General features: G+C 38.9%; 1 protein-coding gene across 8 annotated transcripts in view; it reads right to left on the bottom strand.

Annotated features, from left to right (window-relative positions):
* Positions 1-25,329, bottom strand: part of ZMIZ1 (zinc finger MIZ-type containing 1) — a 345,896-nt gene that overhangs the window by 237,052 nt on the left and 83,515 nt on the right. Inside the window, exon 3 of one of the 8 annotated variants that reach the window (XM_071564494.1) lies at positions 3,705-3,746. The exons of the other annotated variants lie outside the window; for them this stretch is intronic. The gene's annotated coding sequence lies outside the window, so the exon portion shown is untranslated. The remainder of the gene's footprint in view (positions 1-3,704; positions 3,747-25,329) is intronic. 8 annotated transcript variants of the gene reach the window in all.

The raw sequence follows: 25,329 nt of genomic DNA, 5'->3' as shown, positions 1-25,329 counted from the left end.
AGGTAATGCGGGATAGCAGAAGAGCCTATTTATAATCTTTGAGGAAAAAAACAAAACAAAACAAAAACCCACAAACCAATCAACCATTTTAATGTGTCCTTAAAACATTAAATGAGTCACTTTTAACACCTGCAATTAGCATGCATTTGAGAGAACACAGTTAACAAATGGATGGTTATTTTTCTCATTTTGCAATATACACACTGTACCAATTGCACATACGGTTTCTTACTCTGCAAGAGTATTAGGATTGCCCATAGTGTTCCACTATTTTAAAAAAGGCAAAGCAAAACCAGAGGAAGGTTTAAAATTCTAGTGCTTTTATGGCAATATCTCTAGTTAAAGAGAATGTAAAGGACAGCACCTTAATAAATTATTCAGGCCACATCTTCAGCTGAGGACACAGGTGGAGCATCTGGCCCTATAGTTACAGTCTTCTCTTTACTATAAACATGGAATAACCACAGAACATGGTGAATCAATCATACAACCATCTTGCCTCTGCCTCCCTGTCTGAAGCTGGTTTGTGTCAATTACTACAGAAATATCTCCTTAAGCAGGAAACTAATTTTACAAAAGCACATTGGGTTCATGGGCTTTCATCAATACTTTTTGGCTGCTGCAAGTAACTAATTAACATTAATGTCAACATAAAGGATAGAAGAAGGAGGAAAATATTAATGAGCACAGTATAAAAACTGAGCTGGCTGCTTCTTCCCCATACAGTACTGCCATGCAACCAGCTCCCAGTCCATGTCTGAAAAATGAGTTCTTATTAATTTGGTCGGTAATTCTACTTTGCATGATGTAAGCAAAGAGCACTACATTTTCTCCGTAACTTATGCCAATTATACACAGCATTAGTTTTAAATCCAACAGACTAGCACACAAACCAGACCTCTTTTGACTGGGCTCCACTCCTGCTAAGAATAACTTGGTACACACATACATGATGCTAAATGTGCCAATGATCTGCTTTGCTCCAAAACTCCCCCCTTTATGTCTTCTACAAGATCCTATATATATCAAGCAGTGTTAAAGCAGGAAAAACTAAGTATTGAACCGATTTTTAAAACAATTTGAATTTCTTTAAACTCAAAGGACAGTTTCAACAATTTCACATTTATAATCTCCTCCATTTTTAGCATGCACAAGGGCTCTTTATTCCCAATCACGCATAGGCATGCTGTCCACCACATCTGCCAGCCAGCAACGCTTGGTTTAAAACCAGAGACTGTCAGCCTTCTGCAAAATCACTGGTGCAAACACACAATGGAGCAGCCCACAGTTCTAATTTGCAGAACACAAAGCATCCTTAGAGATGATGTCCCCAAGACCAGGCTAAAAAGATAGTAAATAAAATCAGCTACTTGGAGTTTGTCATTTTTGTTTTGTTTTGCTTTGTGGCTTTGTTTATGAGTGTTTGTTGTTGTTGGTTTTGGTTTTTGATTTTTATTTTTTTTAAAGAAGTATACTAGGTGTTTTGTTGCAACGCTGCCCTTATTTGTAAAGAAATAAAAATTGCAGCTCTCAAAAATAACTGCTGATGTTCCATTTGTAGTGCCTCAATGACACTTTCAATTTTAAGATAATCTAAAGCATTTCATTCATGCCATGGGGTATGGACACATATATGTAGTGACCTCTGGCTAGCTGCTGCAGAACACCCATTCCAATTGACTGCCACCTCTGGGAAGGGGGGAAGAGGACTGGGTCTTGCAGAACTTAGCTACATGGACACTAGCTAAAAGCAATGTTACAAGAAGTGATCATATAATATGACATTGGACTACTCAAGGAGAGATTTCCAAGGGAGGCCAGGGCATATGCCTAGAGTGAAGGAGAAGAAAGCCCCTCATCCTCACACAGCAAGAGGCCGTGCTCATCCTGTACCCTGAGTGGTTACTACTTGCTTTTTGATCCAATGACTCCTACTCCTTCACCAAGTATAATCTTGTATTTCCATTTCTTATGCTTTTTTTCTTCTTTTCCCTACATACTATCAGATCTAAGACCCAATACTCTTAATTCCTGCTCAGCAAGGTCCTCACAGCAATGTTGGCCTTTTGTTATTTTCCCTCTGTCACTGTTAAAATGGAAAATACACCCTTCATTCCAGACCAAGCCCTGAAGCGTCCTGTTCCATCCCTTCTTCAATCAAATTCCTTTGACTTTCTCTAGAGAGAGAGTTTTAGTCAATAAAGACATTAATTCTCCTTATTCCTTCCATTAAAATGGCATGATGCTTGTCTGCAGATAGCACCATGTGATCAGCTTCACAGACCTTAGCATTAGCATCAATGAGACCATACTGAGGATCTTCACGATTTCTTGTTGGAGACAGTGCATGTAAATGACAAATTCACAAATACAAACGACCACTCAGCAACTCTGCTACTGTTCATGAGGTTAATTAAGTTGAAGGGAAAAAAACCCAGGCTTCCAGCATCATACCAAACTTCATTGTCATTATGGTTCCAGATTCCACATTAGCTACAAACACCATAAGCAATATCTTACTATATATTTTTCCTTCCTAGCAAAACCTTGTTGAAAAGTTATGTCTTAAAATTTGCTTTATACCCATCTAGCAAAAAAAAAAAAAAAAAACCAAAACCAGCATTGAGTTTTGGAGTTTGTATTCACTTGAGATATACCTATTTCCATATTTTCTACTGTAATAAAAATATAAACTAAGTTGGACAGCAAAGCATTTGTGAAAGGCATAATCTCTTCATTATGTACAGTGCCACAATCATATTTAACTCCATGATGGTGACCACAAGGCAAGATCACAATGCATATAATAACAACACAAATAAGGAGACTTAAAATAGTGCATTCACATTGCACATTGTTCATACCACCATCCACCAGAGCCAATCCTTTCGAGTGTAATAAAGTGAAGGTATTATAATTAGAGAGTTCATAATGCCATTTAATCAAGTGTGGAGCTGGAGCACAGTGGGTTGTATATCAAAGACAAAACCACATGAAGCAGTACAATGCTGAGTGCAAGAAAGGGCACATGCATTCTTCAGGGAAAATAACAAGTTACTACAAAGCCATGTTTGTTTTCAAGTACTCAGTCAAGAGTTTGCATAATAGGTAATTTCACATCATGAAAAGTTATTTCATAAACTGAAAATTAAATAAGACCATAAAAATGTCTTTTGATTCTTACAGACAGAAACCTCCAGTTTCAAGTTCTCAGTTTGTGAATTAATTCTTCATATTTTTATTGGAAGAATTAATTATACTTCAACAATATGATAATTATTTTTATATTACAGCTTATTATTTACAAACTGCTTTATAATAACTAACGAGTTTCTGTGACACCTCTAGAAGTCTCCATATAATGAGGCTGAGAGAGGAGTATCCTGAGCTATTAGCAGAGAACAGCAAGGGCCAAGTGAAATAAGGAGTAAACCAGAAGACTTTTAATAATATAAGGGCATTTTCTCTGGGGTCACAGTACTCTTGGCACTTAACATGACATGCTTCTCCCAATCAAGATAATGAGACAAATGCTCCTTCCTGTGTCTCAAAACTGGACAGGGAACTGCCCTGATCCTCTTCCATGAAACAGAAAAAAGTATGCTAAAAAAATAAATTAAAAAAGTAGTCAGAAATCAGGAAATCTCCCCTTGAAAATAAGAGGAGACACTGCCTTCATTTTTTAGATTAGCCTCATGACTGACCTGAAAGATCTTGCACATCTGCCTGCCCCAGGACTCACATCCCTGGAAAGCAAGAGTGAACACATCAGAAATGGAAGGACCTTCATGACAACAGTTGCAGCTACTACTCATTCCGTCTTTGATACACCAGAGATGTCCAGCACTACTCTTTATGGAAACAGAGTAAAGAGTACTCCCATCCCAAGCAGCCCTTGTTTCAATCATGCCATAAAATTTTTAGGAAAACATGAAAAATAGTTTACATTTCATGTATTGAGAAACTTATTTGACACAGTAAGTCAGGAGCTCAACTGCTGAACGTGCCAGAAAAACACATGGGATTTGGGGCACAAAGTGTTACAGACCTTAGCTTGATCTTAATTTGGGGCCTTCAGAGCCCAAATATAAGTTTTCATTGTAATATATATGTAACAATAAATATATCTAATGTATGTATCCAACATACCAGGTAAATGTAACAACACACAAGTAACACCAGAAAAACCAAAGCAGCAAAATTATGTAGCAGCACAGAGCTTCAAGAATTACTCCTGGGCAAGCAAGAGCCTTCAGATTGAAGCATTATTTCAAGATATTACATACATAAACACATTCCTGAATGACCACAGATCAAGAAATGAAAAGGTCTGAACTAAAATAGAGACTGATTCAACAGCCATTAAGGATGCAGAAAAGGTTTCCATTGGCTTCAGACAGTGTTGGATTGTACTCTAGTCCCACTACTACGCAACTTTCCTGTGCCCTCAGCTTATTTGTATGACAGTTACACAGTCAGGCAATCCCAAAATAGCAAGAGACGACCTTTCATCTGCCTTGGATATGCTTTACACATAACAGCATGACACTCCTAATGGAGAAGAAAGGACTTCACAAACTAGGAGCCAATTTTACCACACACAATCTTTGCCATCTCTAGAGCAGCATTGGATCAGGAGCCATTTATCCTACCATATTTTTCAAGATTACAGACAGTTTTTTTCCTTCCCTGCCCATCACATTCAAGTCCTTTTTAATAATTGCATATGCAAAGTCAGAGTGTCCTGGAGATCACATGCTTTTATCACTTACTCCCAAATAGCTCATTAATTTAAGAACTTGTATTGATTTTGTTGGGTCATTAACACAGGTGCTTAAATTCTCTAGGAATGAGCATCCCAAATCATCTCCTGTTATCATGGAGAGGAAATGAAATGTTTGACTTTTATTTTTTTTCTTTGAAAGTGTTAGTTTACATAAGAGGTAGGAAAACTTTCCCCTCACCTGCACTCTAAGAAGTATTTCTTAAATATGGGAGAATATAAAGAAGAAAAATAAAATTTTAAGTATACAAAAACATAGCAGGACAAATAGTTTAATGTTCACTTAACAAGTAAATACCATAATTCACATATTTGAAAGAGATGAAATAAAAATCTGCTCTTTATTAGTAGAGATAAATGTTTGTCACCCTTATCTCCAATATGCCATTCTTCTATAACTATTTGGTATATTCGCATTTAGTCTGAGGGAGATTTAGGCACATGATGTTAATCCTAGCACAAAACTTGAGGAATGTGAATCAAGTCAAAGTGTTGCAGAACAGTTTAGCCACAAGCAATAGTTCCCATCAAACAGGACACATTCAAGATAAAAATCACGCTGTTCTAATATCCCTAGGGCTTTATCATGCCAGCACTAACTGATAGTTTTGCTTATGAGAGATAGTCACAGAACAGTACAGGCAAAAATGTACTTCAAATCCTTTACTGAAGCAGGTAATTTTAATGAATACTTCATCTCTACGGCTTTTGACTGAAACTGTGCCATGATACTAACCTGTTTAGATTCCCACCTGCTGCACTCTGCTTACATGTTCAGTGTTGATTCCATAAACATTCTACAGGGCCATTTACACCAAAGAGTATTGATTACAGACTTCGAATGCCATTAATGTCTGTCTTTCAGAAAGTCTGCAGCACTTTGGTTTGAAAGTCAAGTTTTCTAGAGATGCAAACTGGAAAACTCAAAAATCAGCAGCCAAATCCAAATCTTTTTTCTCTATGTGCCATAGAAAAATTTCATTTTATTATTTTTCTTGGTCTAATAATTCCTATCTAAAACATTACCCTTTAATTTGCATCAGAGTTTCTTGTTAATGCTTCACAGTGAAAACCAAATGCAATTGCTTGATATGGACTAAAAGTATTTGGCATACATTTCAAACAAATGAGTGTTCCACACCTAAATGCATTGCATCACATCTCTTAATTTTTTTTTATTTCAGATATTCTAACTTTCCCTAAGGCGAGACACTAGAATAATCACTTCATTGCTACAATTACTGCAATGGCCCTCAGAAGGTGATAATATTTTGATCCCATTTGATTACATTAGTCTTAATAGATCCTAATGAAAATGCAAATAAATCCTCTTCGTTATCACTCATTGTCATTAACTTCAGCAGTTACCATAACTTAACTGCTCAAAGGACATTAAAGCACACACAGAGCACAAGTGAAAGAACTGGCATCACCCTTCACATATATCTTTTATCTTGTCCAGCAAATGAATTTAAGGTAACTCTAAAAACAGAGTCCCAAGTGTCCCAAGATCGAGTTGTCACAGTGCCCATTGGGGTTAAAACTGTACAACACTGAAAAGACAGTAGCAGTCCATGGGAGATAAGACCTACCCAGGAAGGTATCCACCCAAGTGCTCACATTCTAAGCAAAATCAAGTAAACAGGATGTACCTGAAAGGCCATAAAATAAAATAAATATGACTAGTACTACTGACTTACTTTTTGCTGACACTGCAGAAGTACTGAGTTGTTAGGTGGAATTTGAGCAGAGCAGGCAAGGGAAGGGACATCTTACAGGAAGTGTGTCCTGTTTGCAGAAGGTGGTGCCAGCAAAGGTGTGAAGACTGTCATGGGAGAAGCAGGTGGCCAGAGTCCCGAGCCTCACACTACTGAAAGAACAGATTTCTGGCAAACACTCTTTACCTACAGGTGTTCACATCCACAGTACCCAAAATTGCTCTGGCAAGCGAAAGAGAAGTGCACAGCTCCAGTGGGTAGCTGTCATCTGTGCTTCCTTACCTGATGTCACCTTTAGAAAACAGAGGTCCTGACTGAAGAAATCAGAGGAGCCCACAAATGAGCAAACTGTGCTGAAATCTGGTTTGACTGCAGAGGTCAGGACAGCTTATCAGCCAGCTGCTCTGCTATGTAAGTGCGACAAGACACTCACAGCTTGCTGCCCCTCCAGTGTAATTGCACATCTTGTTCTTTGTAATCATGCTTACCACTTATACGCTGCTGCAGAGACATAACTAATCCTCACAGATCCTACTTAGAGTCAGGCAGAAAAGTATTACCATAGCCATTTTGAAAATGGTGAGAAATACATATTACCTACAGGAGTCCATTAATGACTGGAATAACCTGATGCACTTCCACAGGCCTGGGAGGATTTGGCCTCATGCGCCCTGGCAGCCAACTCGGCCAAGAGAGGTCAAACCATTTGTCAAAAGCCATAGGGTGTAATGATGAGATGCAGGACGAAAACTTAGGGCACTGAAGCCAGCTTTCTTCCCAGGCCACTGTACAAACCACACCCAGTAAATACCTGTGGTGGGTTGGTTTGGGATTTTTTTGCAGGGGGCTTGGCGGGGAGTGGAGAGTTTTTGTTGTTGTTTTGGGGTTAGTTTGTTATTAAACCAATCCACGAGGTATTCCAATTAAAAATAAGTCCAAATAATACTAAAAGTTTCTCAAATGGAAAGAAACTCCCAATGGTTTTATTAATTCTGAAAATAATTATGATTATTGTTTCATTTCTGCAGCATCCAAAAATTGCCATAGTAGCTGCTACCACAAGAGAGATGGTTACATATAAATGAACTGTATAGTATGCAAAAAAGAGCACAAGAACATAAAAATGATGTGACGTCTATACAGTAAATAATAAAATGAGGAAGCAGCACAACATATTTTTCTGTCTGCTGTTACTAGACTACAAAGGCCCTGGTAGATGGGGAAAAAAGTTTCAATAGACATTTTTTATTATTTTTAAGGTCTCAAAGTTAAAACCAAGCAAATTTAATTAGCTATTCCTGTGTTTAAATCCAAACATGATCAATAATAATCAATCAACTATCCAAACTTCCATGACAATAATGAAATTATGTTATTTGTTCTTCAAACTCTTCTAAAATACTTGATTTACATTTCTGATCGCTTATGTATTTAGCATTGCTAGGAACTTTAGGAATCAAAAATTATCCTATCAGCTTCATTTAAATAATCACCTGACTCCCAAAAGCAAGGTTTTAAATATAATTATCAACACAGGGCAAATTGAAGGCTGGGAAATTGACGCCACTGTTATTTTCAGATCCACTACTATTGCTCAGTCCTTTCCAATGCACAGTACCCATCAAAGCAGGAGTTATATAGCTTACAATCCTGCACTGAAGTTGGTTCTCATTAGCAGGAAACATTCACAAAGCCATTTTAAAACACAGATTGATGTTTTAGTCAGGTCCACAGACAGAAACATCAATATCGTGGCTAACTAGATAAACTTTCCCCCACACCATCTTGATGCTGTTGAGAATTTTCCCATCCTTTGATAATGTTCATTTTTTTAACTCTCTGCTTTAACAAAAAGTGGTAATGTTACTTTTCATCATCCTAAAAGGAATCCTCTCCAACCATTTTAGACTTGGATGGGAGGAGGTGAAAGGAGAGGATTTACCTCAAGAACTGAGCTGATCAGCCAGCTGTTCTAACCAAGTCTTCCTCTGGTCAGGCACAAAATAGAACAGCACATTTACTTTCTCAGCAATGAACAAACAGTTCAATACCTGCTCATCTCATGCATCTGTTTAAAAAAGGAAAAAAAAAAAAGGCATGATACTGGCTCGTTTGTTGCTTATTTCCAGGACCTATGCTGAAGGACACACTAAGGTTTCATGGAAGGCACCACACAGGCTCATTTTCTCTTTGACGATGCCAACAGGATTCATTACTGCACAGTTTGCTCTGCCTGTATTTAAAAAATATACATTTTTCTTTGCCTTTGGAAGTAGATACAGGATTGAATATACTTTACTCAACTGAACTTAGAAGACATGAAGGTGAATTATGTGACACTGTATAACCAAAATCCAACACTAGCGTAAAAAAAAACTTCCAGATAATCAATTGAGCTTGTTTACTAAACTACCTGGCTAACTGCCAAAAGACAATGAGTCCAAGGGGTTTTTATAGATTCACTCAGAAAAACAGAAATCCATTTCTAGAATAGGACTCACAATTCACCAGCTCCTTAAGAAAAAAGAAATGCACTGAAATTGTGCCTTTTTCCAACCTTCAGTTACACAGCTTTACAGTCAAAAACACATCTCAGGATAAACCAACTTGCCTGTTTACATTACCTTTCATGTTTCCACATGCACAATTTGCCTACCAGTTTTTAGGGATTATGTAAATAGTTATTAACGTCATGTGGTTTTAACCACTAGGAGAAAATCCCAGACAAAATTGCTCACCAAACGACCTTTATAGCTTTCCTTTAGCACGCAAAATTAAGCAAGAAAGTCTTGTAATAATTATATGTGTTTTTAACTAACATTATTTCAAAAGGAATTTCTTCTTTTTAAAGAAACAAAGCTGACTTTGCACAAACCACAAAGACACTCAACAGACAGATCAGAGGATACATTCAAAAAAATATAGTATTAAAATGCATGAACATAATATATTTCCACACATTTTAATGCCTCCCAAAACTGTAACAGCAGTTTTCTAAACTGATCTCTCCACTTCCACTAACAATCCTTCAGTACCGCAGGAATCTCTGAGCCATAGTGCAGTTGGGTCAGTCTTGGATTATATAGCACGTAACACATTTTATAAGCTTGTTACAGATATAAGTATGTGTATACTACAGGTAATTAGAAGTCTACTAAGATGGAGTCGGAAAGTGTAGTATTTTGGTTCTTTTTTTACAGCATAAAAGTTTTTGGGTTTTTGTGCAAAAGAATTCTGACTTCTCCTTGGAGGACTACAAAAGCATATTCATCAGGTTTTGTTTTTTTCAGCAAGCGGAACTATTTTTGACCAAAATCTGAGGGGAGGGGGAAGGGCAGGGAGAAAAGGGAAAGGAAAAAAGCAAAGGTGGCAACCCCAACACCCCCGCGTATGTTGAGACAGCCGATACACAACATTTTCCAACTCCAGCTACTGTGTAACAGCACTAAGTTTCATGCTAAGAGGACCCAGTAATACGGCAGGAAAGGGCCAAACTTGTATGGCGTCAGGTAATGTTGTGGCTGTGATGTGAACCCAAACAGGTGACAAGGCAGGGCAAAGCCTCCTATCGGCACCAAGCCACAGCTGTATGGAACAGGACACACAAGCCTCCCTGCTTCAGTTTCTCCACCTGAAGCAACAACATTTACTCACCTCACACCAGAGCACTGAAAAGGTTAACTCATGTGTGCAAAGTGCTTTTAGAATGAAAATGTGCTTTATTTCTCTCCTTTCAGCTGTGGCAGTCAACCTCGGAGAAATCTGAGTAGCCGGGAGCTTCCTATTCAGCCAGTTATAAAGTCACGGTTCTCTTGATAGCTCTGCATGACCCACTTCTCCACCTCGAGCCTGCCACAGTACAATTTAAATGTTGAGGAGTTTATCAGTATATAACTGAAATGTTGAAGGGGGAAGCATATTAGTGGGGACAGGAAAAGGCAAATTTTATGACATAAAAGGCACTGCTTATTTGGGTGAAATTTATTACAGTCCGTTTGAGTTAAAATATCACATATGTATGAGACCTTAATGAAACCGTAATCCAGATGGGAGTGGAGTGAGGACTGAGCAAGCTGTGCACTTGTGCAGAAGGAATTTGCTCCTGAAGCCTGGCAGGCAGAGGCGTAACCAGCTGCCTGTCTGCCTGAGTGTTCAGGGCCAGCATCAGCAACGTAAAAACAAAGATCCCTACAGCCCTGGAAATTAATGGGAGGAAGTGAATTGTGGAAACAAACCAACAAAGGAAGACATATCAAGTGTTTCAAATCTATTCAATATTAGACATTGTGGGGTAAAGGCATAATGAATCACAGCTGATTAGTACTAAGCCTGGCTCTTATTGCCTGCCTGCACAGCAAACAGCAAGACAGAAACCCAAACCCTGTGGGATGTTTCATGGATTTCCAAGATAAAAATGTGAAAACAACCATTTCCGTAGAAAGGCCTCTTCCACAGATTGTTTAAACTAAGTGGGTTTAGTCTATTCCATCCCTTACACAAGGTAGCAGCCATGGAGGTTTTCACTTACCCCTGCTCTCAGGCACAGATATGTTGCTGCTTATTTGCAGGTGAAGGAGGAGGACAGCAACTGGAATCCTGTTTAGTCCCATGAAATATGTGGTGGTATAAGCAGAGTGCAAGGAGTTTGGCCACTGCCCTTTCCGCTGAAGCTGTCAGTGACTCACTAGCCAAGACACATGTACACATACACAACCCTGTAAAAGATGCACAAGAACTGGACTTCTGTGTCTCCTCTTCAGAGACTTCTTCGCATGCTGCTGCCCCTATGCCCTCTCGTCCATCTCTGACCACCACAGGACTGTACAAGGTTATGTACATACAAGGCGCATTTACAGCTCACTGCTAGGATCACTGTTACAGAAGTAAAGGCAGCAACATCAAAAGATATTAGCCTATCTCATTTCAAAAATTTTGAATTCCTCCAGTATCATCTTTTCCCCATAGTTCACTTTACAAATACAACATATGTTGGTTCAGTTCATACTGCTGTTGTGAGAAAAATTTCAAATACTGAATTAGGGAAGAGTGGTTCAAAGCGCCTGTTATCAGTTTGACTGTGTCATCAAGAATATTTATTTGCTAGATTAAATCATGATTAAATATTTCTGGAAATCAAGATAGCTGTCTTCAGCACCAGTTAACTAAGAAGCCTGAAAACAACATGGCAACAGATGTGGGGGCTGATATTATGTGAACTGCTACAGACAACTGAAGCTCAGAGACCAGCAATGGCAATTGTCTTTGTGATGACCACACAACTGCTGTCCTGGTAAGGTTTCTTCTAGAACTCACTGGCATGCTCTATCTCATCCTAAAAAAAACCCATAAAATATTCCTCTATTTCTCATCTTTATTGAGAGAATTAAACCACAGAAAGCTAGGACATAAATAAAGCAGGGCATACGCTCTGCAGAACATAAGACAGATGGTCAAGGACAGACAAACAACTCTAATTTCCCTCCTCAACAAAGTGAAAGATTTTCAGAAAATCCATATGAGGATAAGTATTAAATCAATATACTGAATATGTTTGGCTTATGTCCCTTTATAAGGCTCATACTTTGTTAAAATTTTAAGTTGATACTGTGTTAGTGTTAAAGCAAGTAAACATATACATTATTCTTTGAACAGTAAATGTAGCGAACTCAAACTAAGCAATACATTGTATTTGTAAATAGCATAAAAATGCTAGGGGCATACTTCTGGACATCCCACATGAACTCGTTTGACACTCATTTCTCCATACGTACACAGGTCCATGATTGCAGGTATAGTTAGAGCTCTGCCTAACACATTAGCAACAACAGGCAGAATTTAGCAATTGTTGAAATAAATGTGTCATACAAAGATTGGAATGCTGACAGTTAAAGTAGATAATAAGAATTCTAAAATGCAAGTTAACAACAGTTGAATTGTATTCATGCTTTACATCACTATTTTCTGAAATGCAGCATATGCCTCCTGTACTGAAAACATGAACTTTTTGGAAAACAATGGAAATTCAGCTCAGCGTCAGTGAGTTTAATCAAAGTACAAGAAACAAGATGACTTAGTATGGGAAAATGTTAAAAACGTCACCAAAATATAACAAAAAGAAACCCACCACCAACCAGCTTTACCCTGTTTTTATCTTCCTTTAACTTCCATAATTTATAATACTGGTTATAATTGCTTTGAGTTATCATTCCAAATGTATGAGTTCACCATGAGTTTCATTGTAAGCAAAATGTACATCTCCTGGAGATTGCTGGTTATCTGAGAAGTACTCCTTTCACTTTTTGTCAGTTTCAAGGCACATTTTAGCCCTTTTATTTGCAGACAGTATCTAGACTATGAGACCATTGAAGCCTAACAGCCAGCAGACAGAGGACTTTCCTCTAGATATCCTTCTTGAATTAGCTTGACTTGCTATATACAAACAGCTAACATGGTGATATGGTTTGGTAAACAATGCTCCCTCTGGTCTAGACAAGCACTACAGTACCATTTCAAAATGCCCATGAAAGGGCCAGGTATCTGATTCCTGGCCAGACATGGGCTTGGTGACACTGCCTTGAACTCTGCAGTAAAATGAACAGCTCATTACTGGACTTCAAATTTTCACCATCCCTTTTAAACTCACTCAAATCAGGAAGCTAGAAAAGCTAAGGAGCACACACAGGCTTGCAAAAAGTAGATGTTGTGATTTGTGCTAACGAGACAGAAATAGCAGCATGACCGAGACCCAAGTACACAATATGACACGTGCAGCTGTCTAAATAGCTCTGCTGCCAGTGACACTGCGTGCTAATGGCATTCCCTTCTGCTTGGCCTTGTCTCTCCACTTTACACAAGAGCCTAAAAATTCAGGCACTTCCAGCTCCTCCTAGACTGATCTACTTACTCTTTTAAACAAATAGGAAAAAGCCACACAACTAGTTAAGATTTCACTCACTTTGGAAAGGATTCAATAAAGTCTGGATCACATGGCAAGAACTCAGGTGAGTATCTCTTATTTCTAGAGAATAAAAAAAAAATAGTGGCAATTTTTTTTTCTTTCCATCCTTTTGAAGGTCTTTTTCAAAAGAAAAGAAGTAGGAAATTAAAAAGTATTTATATCTCCTATGAATCATTAATAAATGCAATATTGTGAAAATATCAAAAGAGGAATCTGTTTACCTGTCATCTCTAAGATATTTTACAGAAGAAACAACTTCCTGGTGAAGTACTGCATGCTTTTTGTGCACTTTTTCCATGTCTGAAAAGGCTTAGAAAAATTTCAAGCACATGAACACAAGTTAGAAATAACAATGATTTACCGGTCCAGCAGAGGTATGCCATGATGCTGTATTGTCTCTTAATTTCAAAACCTTGCCTTCATTTCAAGGGAAGAAAAACACACTTGCCTTTGATATCTATAATCTAATCTAATAAAATTGTAATCCCAGCATAATGTGTTGATCGAGTACCCCTGTCCCCTTCAGTTTCTTCTTCACAGAACCCATGCAACCAGTAAGATGTCAAGAGCTAAAAATACCGGCCAGAAGAGCCTTCTTCTTTAAGTGATTACGTGTCCCTACAACAGACACTACTCAGTGCCAGCAAAATCCAGATCAAATAATTTTAGGAGATTTTGGGAGCATACGTATTTTATAAATTCTGGATGCCACCACATATACTTGGACCTAGAGTTCAGTTTCAGATTCTATACCAGAACAAAATCTTAGATATACCAATACAACAAAACCAGAGAACCTTATTTGGGATCAGATTGTGGTACCAGAGTACTTAGAAACTAATTAAATACAGGAAAAGACACACCACTTCTTTACTAACCAACAAGAAGGGAGCTAAACCGACATGTGTTAATCTACCTTGCTCGCACAAGATATTTTCATTGAAATACAAGTCTTTTCTGGGTCTGTTACCTGCCAGATGGACTCTGCTGTGCACAATAAGCAGAAGAGCTCCCACCACAGGCATCAATGATCAGACATTGAAGGCAGTCAGTCACCAAAGAGCACAACAGGCACTGCTGCACCTTCTCCTAAATTGTCTACACAGCCAACAGAAAGCATCTTCTCACAACCTGTATCATTTAGGGTGTGGGGAGGACTGACTCTGCTTCTCCAGTGAGCTTCTGTAGATGTGAAAACACACACAGATGGTCAGCCCTGTACACTAGGGCTTTGACCAGCTTTAAATTCTCTTCATTAAATATCATTGCTTCAAAGGAAATAAAATCTAGACATCAAAAGCAATGAAGAAAATCACTTACCAAAAGCAATCATCTCTTTGACAATGTTTTGAAAAAAACACCTTATGTATTCAGAGCCCATAAAAATCTAGAAGACTGAGGGTTTAAAGACTTAAAAAAAAAAAAAAAAAACACCAAAAAAACCCCTAACAACAAACAAAAACCAAGAAAACCAAACCAAACTACCTTACACATGGATTAAAAGGGGACCACACATACAGATCACCATTAAAGATTGAGCCATTCTATTTCAGGTAATTAGGGGAAAAGGAGCATTTTTATGCCTGCCAGACCTATACAAAGATCAGAGCCCAAGATTTCTGCTTGGCCTCAGTGCAGGAAGAGTTTGTATCCCATGCAAGGAGATCACATTCACCTGATCGTTGCCCCACTGGGGCCACTGGCAGTGCCTTGCACCTGGGCAGGAAGGCCAGGTGAGGGTGGAGAAAGGCAAGTTTGATGGAAACATTCAACATCTGGGCAAGTTAATGAGTTCAACTTAATTATCTCCCAACAGAAAGATTAAGTAGGGTGCAACTAGTGATATGAAATCATCATAATGAGTTCCACTGCTTGAATCCACCACTCATCAAGTTGAATTGATTTTTAAACAGTGGAAATTCAAACAACTCCCATGAGAAAGTAACACATTCCCATCACAATCAAATACATTGTAATAGTTACATATAAAATGTGATTTTTCAAGAGGGAGAGTCAATTATTTCTTTGCCTTTCATATCTATGGGAGACCTGTGACTTCATGGTATTATTGACAATGCTGGAATACCAGCATGAACTGTGGACTGAAAGTGTACAAGCACAACAAGCACACCTTGAATGGACTTTTACAAATAACTGAAAAGGGCATTTTTTTTATAAAAGCTGTAGCTAGGTATCATGAGTACTCGTATTTCAAGCAGGACAGGTAGCATATTGTTAAGGTCTTTGTAATCCCAATCTTCCAGAAATAAATTTGCAACTATGCAAATGCCCTTAAAGTAATTTAAGATACCAATTAATTTATATTTGATAGTTTGTTCCCAAAACAAATATTCCAAATTTCACTGGTCATTTTGAGCACGCAACTGAGCAACTTCAAGTGTACCTGAATTCAGAAATTGTCACAAATCCTTTATGAAATTTTTATTTGGGCATGAACAATTTTTGAGCAAAAATCACTACTGAGTTCAAGGAAGTCCTGATTTCATGAAAAAAGGCAGTATTCTATGTAAAAGACACCCACTGTTGTACAAAACTAGTTGCCCATCTTTTCACATGCCTATGAGAAGGCTTCTACATAAATACACAAAATATCATATAACTTTTTAATGAAGATTTTTGCCATGACCTCTGAAGCCAGACTCAACTTCAACTATTTCCACTTAATTTAATCAGAAAAAGATATAAAAACATAGAGAGCGCTGAAAATAACTTATCTAGACCTAAGATGCTGCCCAACAAGTCCTGTCTCAGAAGTGATTTATGTGCTGACAATTTGCCAAAAAAGGGTCCCATTTATCCGCTCAGTGGGCAAGCAAACATTTGTGAGAACAACTGGCAAGGCAGCCAGAGACTGAGTGCTCATCAGGTGTTAAGTCGCAACTGACATTGTAAATGAAATCCAAGGGCTGTCAGCATCAAAGTTTCACTGGACTGGAGCAACTGAAAGAAAGGCAAAGGGAAGGGAGCAAATGAAATAGCTGGATGTCTTCGCAGTGGCAGTTCTGTCTGTTTAATTTTATTTTTCTAATCAATACCATAACAATAAAGCATTTCCAATATTGGTTTTCTGTAGTAATTCTTCATTAAATCATACTTGCATGAGAGGAAATCAAACTTGTGCAGCTTTAGAATGAGGCTCTATTCCAGGTGACATCAAAGACAAAAACAGAAGGGGGAAAAAATAAAGAAGAAAAAAACCACCTTGCGCAATGTTAAATACCTAACAGGAGATGACAAATCAAATGGGAATTACTGTGGGAAAAACATAATTAAAAACTTGATTGAAGTTAAACACAATTTACATAACACTGCAAATTAACTTTATGCTGAAAGTATTCACTGGGAAAGCAATAAAAAAGCATTTCATTAGTAATCTATATTTAAACAATATGTACAATAGAGTTGTTCTAATGAGAAATGTAGGGGGCTTAATAACAGCAGTTTCCAATGGCTGCCAAGAGACACTGCTATCATGGAGATTTCTGCACATAAACAAACAATCTTTGGCAACACCATGTGTGGATTGCAGCCCTGAGAGGTAGCACAACTTGGTGCCCTACAGCTTCTTGTTATAAATCAATTGCCTTAAAAACACTGGTACAGAGCCTTGGGCTACCCATTTTTTATTGGGCCTCCTCACTTTGTGTGAGGGCACAGCCTGATTTCAGCAGAACCAGGACTTCTCTTTAAGTTTTTCTTGTTAAAAATGTATTAAGTTTTAAGAAATACACATCTGGTGCCATGAGATTTCATTCCCATTTCTTTAGGGATCCAAACTATTTGTGATAGCCATGAAGAATCACACTGCAATCATTAACTAAGTCACATAACACTGAATTGCTGGTAAAATAATAATAATGAAAATAGTCATAAAAGCACATTAAACACAAACTGCCCAAAGGTGTAACAGGCAGCTCCAAATGCTAATTACAAAACTCATATAGAAGAAATTAACAACTAAAATCCCAAGATGGGAAATTCCTACAACACATGATGATGAACATAAATACAGTTTATCCCAGATTTCAGAATGAATCCAGGAAGATTCCATTTCCTTAACCATTTCTTACTTCCTCTTTATATCAGTGAAAGACATTTTGGTCTTTTTCAAGCCACAGATTCTTCACAAATTCTGTTGAATGTTTAAGAGGCTAGTGGCAACAACCCTGCTTGGACACCTTTTATAAATAATCCAGTTGTTTCTTCAGGTCACCCACCACAATCTTAAACCCATGTCATAAAACCAGTGGGGTAGTTCACATCAGTACGGTTTTCATACTTTAATTTTCAAAGCAAGTGGCAAAATGTATAATTTGAAAAAATGGATTAAGCTGCCGTGGGTGCAGGTAGCCACTCATTGCAATTTCTGATTAGAACTGGAGTTATGACACTTAAGAGGGCAGATTGCTGCCTTTCACTACTGAAAAAACTTCAGAAAGTCCAGCCCAAGCAACAGAGACTCTGAAAGAAAAATAATCACCCAAGAGAAGAAAATTAACCAAACCCTTTGTTAATAAGAAGGAAACACAGAAGCTTCTTCTGGTGGACTTCTTGACCTCACAGAACTATTTTTATACCTTTCCCATAAATACCTGCTATAAGTTCTGATACTATAAAGTAGAATCTAGTAAAACAAAATAAAACCTACAAAAGCACGATGTGGTTCTGTGTCTTGACATGATAAACATCAGAGAGTTGCACATGAAAAGGGGGACTGGATACCATGAAGCTATGCACTCCAGAATATTCAGAGTAAAAGACTTGACTCTTTTGTTTTACATGTTTCCGCCTTATATGGAACTTAAGGGAAATGGCTATAGGGCAAACACAAGCCCCAGGAGCAGGAATCAGGGGAGGTGCTCTGCAGACAGACCTGGAGCCTGTAGAGTAGGGAGCTCTTCCGAAACATGGCAATTGGATTGCAGGTTTTCTGATTACTGCAGAACTACTGTTGACTGAGAGACTGTCTACACACACACACACCAGGTCTGTGGATCTGTGTTTTAGGAATCAATATTTTTATTTTTCTATGCCATTAAAAAGAAAAAAAAATCATTCAACAATATAAGTGCCTGAGACATGTTTTCTTATCATATTGAGTTTGTTTTGGTTTTTATGTCAGTATAAAATAAAACAAGCAAATGGTGTTTCATCCTGTCTTGGCTCCTGAACTGCATTAAAAAAGATATACATAGAGATTAATTTCCTCAAATTTATTGAAAGTTTCGTACATAACATTTGCTGAACACTTGAACATCATGCCAGTTTTACTTTTCCTCTCCAAAACCCCCAATTTCCCAAATTTTAGACCTACTTCTTTCTCTAAAACATGTACTTTTTTAAAACAAAAAGAACAAAAAGCAAAATAAACCAGACCACTCTATCTTGCCTAAGGACATGAATACCAATGTCAGCTCCACAAAGAGGTTTTTTTGGAGTAGAAAGGAGGCAACCACCTTACAAACTTGATGACACTTGCTAGCCCATGTTAACTATGATGAAAGGCAATCTCAAATAAAATATCATAAAGATAAGAGAATAAGCCAGACAAGAACATCACATTTAGTCCAGCAGCCACCGGGGAAAAAGTATGCACAACATTAGCTCAGCAACTGCTCAAGTGACTTAGATTGTCAAGTTATGTGTTGATTCACTGCTAAAGGTCATACACAACTTTCAAATTTAAAATATTTCATGTACATTGTTGCATCCAAAAAATATCTGACATTATGCTTCTGAGATGTACATATTCAATAGGTTTTCCATGGCACTGAATAAATTAAGGTCTTCCTTCTTCTCACGTCCTGAGACCTACACCATTCTGTGTTACATCAAATTGCCAAAATTGTCACAAATTAAATTCCTTTAGAGGTGAGAGGGAGTGATACACAAATTTCTCCAAGTAGATGGTAAGCCAGGAAAGATGTACAGCAAGTAACATGACAAACATCACCAGAATTTCTCCCTTGGTGGAACAGATCCTCCCCACCTTGCTGTGCCAAGGATGGATTTCTCCAACTAGCAGAGAAGGGCAGGAGGAGGCACATTGTCCTCAGGCTCACCCAAGAGCAATAAGCTCAGGAGAAAGGAAATGCTCCATCAGTTCTGAGAAGAGCATCGACACACCAGAAGTAAGCTGTGTTCAGTGCTTTTCCTTTTTTAACACAGTGTGTTTATACTCAAGAGAATGCAGCTCACGTGCAGTATCAATCCAGGATGGAGAGAGTGCACTTTTACCACAGAGGACATAAAGTAGGAATAAGCTTCCAAAAAATCTGTCATCTTTAAAGCTGCCAGTCATTTCAAGACAGAGAGAGACCAGTATTTTTAGCTGAGCATACACAATACTTTTGCTGTATCTCTCCTCACCCCAGCCTTGGAATCACCTCATGCCTACAGCCAGCTCCAAAACTGTACCCTGGCCGGCCATGAAGGTCTTTACTTGTTATGAGTTAGCCCTGAAACTTTTTTTTTAATCATACTTGTTGTGCATCTATGCAAGAGTGCATGCATATTGTGTGGATTTATTTTACACAACACTTTCAAATAAAAATATGTGTTAATGATGAGGCAGAAATCTCTTCTAAATTCTCTTTTCCCACTTCCAGCAAGCTTACTGGAAATAAAATCAACTCAGCAGTCCCTGGTAAGTGAAAGTATGAGTTAGGATATGTTAACCAATTCAAGAGGTCTTCCACAAATCTAATAATTATACTTTATTTCATATACAAGGGTCAGCATTAAATTCTATACTGTTTTCTATTTCAACAGAGCAAAACTTCAGCAATAGTTTACTTACTATAAGGAATAATATCACAACATTAATTACCTGGAAACACCAAACACTGCACAGATTTTAACAGAGTGCATTGGAAGCTACTCAGTATTTTAGCAAATGCACACACACTTCAACCATTTTCAGACCATGTCATTAAAAAAAGAAAAAAACCCAACACTCAAATTCTAAACCTAAAAATTTCTTTTAATACTCTAAGTCAAAATAAACACAATCTAGTTGAAAAGTTGAATAATTTCCAGTTGCGAGAGAAGAGAAAGTGAGAATTGTAACTGAGGTTGCAAACAGTGACTCAGCCACAACATGACAGGCTGTTTGCATAAAAGCTATGGCTAAACCAAAGAACTCTTAAGAGACCTTGCAACACAATCATATCTCAACAGTGCGCTGCCATGATCTAGTAAGAGGTCCTCAAGTTTTAATATGGGTGTGACAGAAGAAGGGGCTGTTTATCCCATAATGATCCTGGTTACTCCACCTCTTATCCACAGGCCAGGCTGACAAACCAGAAGGGACAGAAATGCCATGTGAGATGAAGCAGATTGGGCAACTATCATGGAATAGAGCACAAAAGGCTGGCTTCCTTATGAAAAGGAGGGCGGGGGGGAGGGGAACAAATCACAACTCAGTATGTTGGCATCAATGCTCAGACTCAAAAACTAAAAAAAAAACAAGAAAAAAAAAGGTTGTCCCATTAAATGTAGCGTGTAAGGGAATACCTGGAAATCCAAAGATGCAATATTAATTTAAAGCAAACCCAAAAAAACCTGTTGCCTCCCAGTCTTCAGTCCAAGCATTTCCAACTTTGACCCTCTAAGCTCAAAGTCATAGCCAGATCCATTAGTTTTTTGTGTTTCCATTGATAGGTTGAAAAAAAATACATCCCTTCCCTCCCATCGGGTACAGCATTTAATTATTTTAAAGATCTGAAAAGTGCATCCAACATCCACAAAAATCACTCAACTTTGATCCTAACCTTCTGAAGGATAAAGTCTCCTAGCTGATATACAAACAGCAACCTGAGAAAGCATCCCACTGGCACCGTGATGCCATATCTCTGTTGTTCCTTATGAAACCATCATGGAGTTCAATTTTAAAAACCCAATGATACACCAAGCAACTGCTAGCCCTGATTTAACTTCCATGTAGGACAGCAACAACTAAAAAAAATAATCCTGATTTCAATTTTCCCAGTTGCACAACAGGTTGACAGAATTCTGAGCCCTAGCAAAAGATGCATTTGTGCAATGGAGGGTGCAGATGGTGCAAGTGGGCTGGGGGTGAGCTGACAGGGCAGGGTGGGATGACAAGGGTCATGCAGGAAGGGAGAGAAGAACTTGGCTTTCCCCAGTCAGATGGGTTTAGCACACTGAGATCAGGTCTGGATACCGCAGCTGTGATTTGTAAATGTTGAGGCAGACCAAGGTGAGTAGCATCCCCCCCAGGCTGCCAAATTCCAGGCAATTAGAGCCACTGGTGACCTTGGCTCCCTGGTGGGTGCCCGGAAAGAGGCACAGCAGCAGGGAAGAGCCTGTCACTGGGGCAGAAAGAGGAGGAGTGCTGCTTTATGGCAACATGGTAAATCAATTGCATTTTTTATTTCCACAGCTGAGTATTATTATGCTCTCTGCAAAGCTTTTATGAATGTTTGCCTTATACCATAAACTATTTGCCAGAAATCAATAGTACCTTATCCTTGCAAACTAGTAGCCAATGTCACCATCTTTCCAGCTTGTAGATCAACTAGTGCTGCCCACCACATTCAGAACAGGAAAACTGGTTTCTGAATTGTCACATTTCATACAAATCTTCATCTAGGAAAGCAGGAAAATACACCTATTGTAAGGCAGCTGCCAACAGCTTTTAAACCAAAGCCGGTGTCTTAAAATATGCTTTTCTGTTGAGCAGGTATAAAGGTACCGTTACAGATCCTCATTAAGGAAACAGCTCACACCTGGAATAGAAGCATTTTGAATTGCCTTATCAAGATGTGCTAGGGATGGTTTACTCTCAAGAGAATTGGAAGGAAGGGAAAGATGCTCTTATAAAGGACTGTAGCAAAAGTTACTATTCTATATAAAAGTAATATATACGGGACCAGTTATGAAAAGTGTTGCACTCTTATGTACCATTTTAAATACAACAGTTTTTTAACTCACATGAGGAAAAAAAGCATGAGACTCCATATCTGTAATTAAGATGTTAAAAAGAAGAGACATTATACTCTACATATCTCATAGCTATCTCCACTAACTCTCTTTCTTCCTCTATCAGTCCCCTGCTGACGCATCCAAATTCCAGTCTCCAGCCTTTGCTCCAAAGTTCAGGACAAGTTTCCTGGAATTCTTTTTCTAAATTTTTTTTTAAGCTTGCAATTCTCTTCTTTGCTACAGAACCTCCCAAAGCGAGAGCAATACTTTTAGATAACATCTGCATATCCACTTGGCCTTCGTATCCTTCTCAACTTGCTTTTGCTTGGTTTAAACATTTTCTCTGCAGTAAAGGGGTTAACAGCTGTCTTTTCACCTTCTCTAACTTATCTCCATTTACTGTTTATCCTCCTATTCTGTAACTCCCAGCAGGCAGCTGACCCTCTCCTGACTCATCTGCAACTGTGGGGGTTGCATGGAGGAGCTCCACTGTGCCTGCTTTCAGAGCTTCAGACTGCTCTCTCTGACCCTTACTGAAATAAAAACTTATTGTCCAGGTGATGGTGCCTCAGGGTCTGCCAGAAGAGCTTTAGCAAGAACTCGCTCATCATCCAGAATAGAGGGTATCTGCTGTGGAAAATGGCAGCCTTTACTGGGAACATAGGAGACTGCAGGAGGTCCCTTACTCTAATGCATGCATGTAAATCCCTTTTTCTTCCCATTGACGTAGACTATACTTCAGCGTAAGTTCCCATGATTATATCAACAGGCACAAAAACCCCCTAAAACTTAAAAGAGCCAAGAAGTCCACATGTAGTGCAGTAGAATCTTTCCTCTCTGCCACACTGAAGAAACTGAGTGCAGATTTTATACACAGCTTCACCAAGGTAGTGCAGCTACTGAAATTTTATTGGAGTTGAGCAACAGTTCCCACATGCACAGCTGTGTGCGCCCTCAGCTGCCTCGCTCAAGAACATCGGCCACAAACCCAATATGGAGGTGACTGCACCCACCAAGCACTGCCACGCTCACTGCCTGCCTTGCATCCCCTCCGCAGGGCATCACCCAGCTAGAGCAGGAAGGATCACCTCATGCTCTTGCCCAGCCCTGCAGCAGGTTGGAAGTCCTTCTGTTTACAGAAATGCCCTTTTCTGTGACCCATCTCTGAGCACAAAGTGCAAAATGCAACTCTACTACTGCACCAAGCAAACATGGGAGAGGAAGTGCCCGAACTGCTGCTCTTGTGAGCAGCCCCCACACTTTCTTCTGAAGAGGCTCTGTTGCTGTCTAATACTCTTCTGCAAATGGGCAAGTGCCAATTTCCACTCTGTCAGGACGAGTAAATTTTATGTTTGTAATTCCTGGTGGTGAAAAGAAAATAACAGGCTTGTTTGTGAAAAGCCCAGGGTTGGCAGTGCAAAACAGCAAACCAGGAATGCTTAGAGCAGTGCTGGATCCATCAGGCTGGGCTCAGATTATACCTCTGCAAAGCCATAAAACAGCTTCTGTGGAGGAGAGCCATCATTCAAACGACAGCCTGAGATAAACCACAATCTGATGACTGTCACAGTCCCTTTGACACCAACACTTACCATCTCCTAGTGTTTACAGACTAATCAGTTTAGCCTCTCCAACTGGCTGCATACAAGGCAGCTGCTCATCATGACTTGCATTTTCTTAAAGCCTCCCAGAACAAACACCCAGCGCTGTCACTTCCTCCACTCCTCCGTTTCAGACAGTCCCAAAGGGGAAAGAAGAAAGATACACTAATTTGTACAATTCTTATATCATTCTCATTTCTAGGGAATGCTCAGAATTTGATTAACTATTTTTTAAAGAAGAGCTTTTCATATAAAACTGAAAGTTAAGAGCTCCTACAGTAACAGTTAATTACCAAATTTTAGAAATGTTTTCTCAGACACTGAAGTTGATTTACTTGTAATATACAGTCTTACTTAATGTTTAATTTTTTAATAAATAAATTATATAAATAGGGTTCTTTGATTGCTCAGAGCATCCATCATTAAGTACTGGGGCATAGCTTTAGGCATAATTGTACTACTGAATTCATCAGCTGCCTAATCATCACTCATTTTGCATCTACTTCTGCTAATTAAAAAGAAAACAACTCCTAACAACTTTTACATGACTACTGTAGTTGTTCTCCACAAAGACACAAGGCTGATTTATCAGTGATTAACTGATTATCTAATTTTATAGCTGCCACTCTGCAAAGACCAGCACCCAAAGCCACCAGGAAAGGCCAGCAAAGTCCCTTGCCCCATACCTGCTGTCAGTCACACTTGTTTTGAGATGGGCAGCAAGGGTGATAGCCTTGGCCATGGGCTGTGCACGTGGGCTCTGCAGGGCCCACATCTGTTGAGGGTAAAGGACAGGTCCTCTGTTAAAAACATCTCAGCTTCTGTGAGTGCTCAGGCAGGTACTAAATGACCTGGTGGGAGAGCATAAACCTACTGACCACAAAAGTATGTCGGGGGCACTGCACAAAGCAAGAGCTCAGGGGGTTATGCAGCCTTACAAGACACTCTGCCACAAGTAGGAAATTAACTTCAGTGTTTTCCCTCTGCCCTCATTCTTTTGCCTGAAGTCCAGTATAACACAGCATTTAAAGATCTTTGATTTTCTGAGAGGGAAACCCCACTAGCTCTCAGAAGCAGAGGAAGAACTGTCTCTGGTACCACCTAATCCCTCTAGACACACGTGCCATGCTGAGAGTAGAACTCAACCAAAACCACATCCCCCCTGGCTACCCAGACCTCCAGGGTGAACTGCAGTGCTCAGGAAGTGATGCAGAACAGCCCTACAAAGAGCAGCCTTTTTTTTTTCCTCCTAACCCAATTATGTAACTTTAACATGAGCAATTTTCATGATTTTTTACCGAT

The sequence above is a fragment of the Pithys albifrons genome, chromosome 9 (genome assembly GCF_047495875.1).
Source record: "Pithys albifrons albifrons isolate INPA30051 chromosome 9, PitAlb_v1, whole genome shotgun sequence".
NCBI classification, from domain to species: Eukaryota; Metazoa; Chordata; class Aves; order Passeriformes; family Thamnophilidae; genus Pithys; species Pithys albifrons.
The sequence above is the reverse complement of the archived record's forward strand: the minus strand, read 5'-3'. Positions and strand labels throughout refer to the sequence as shown.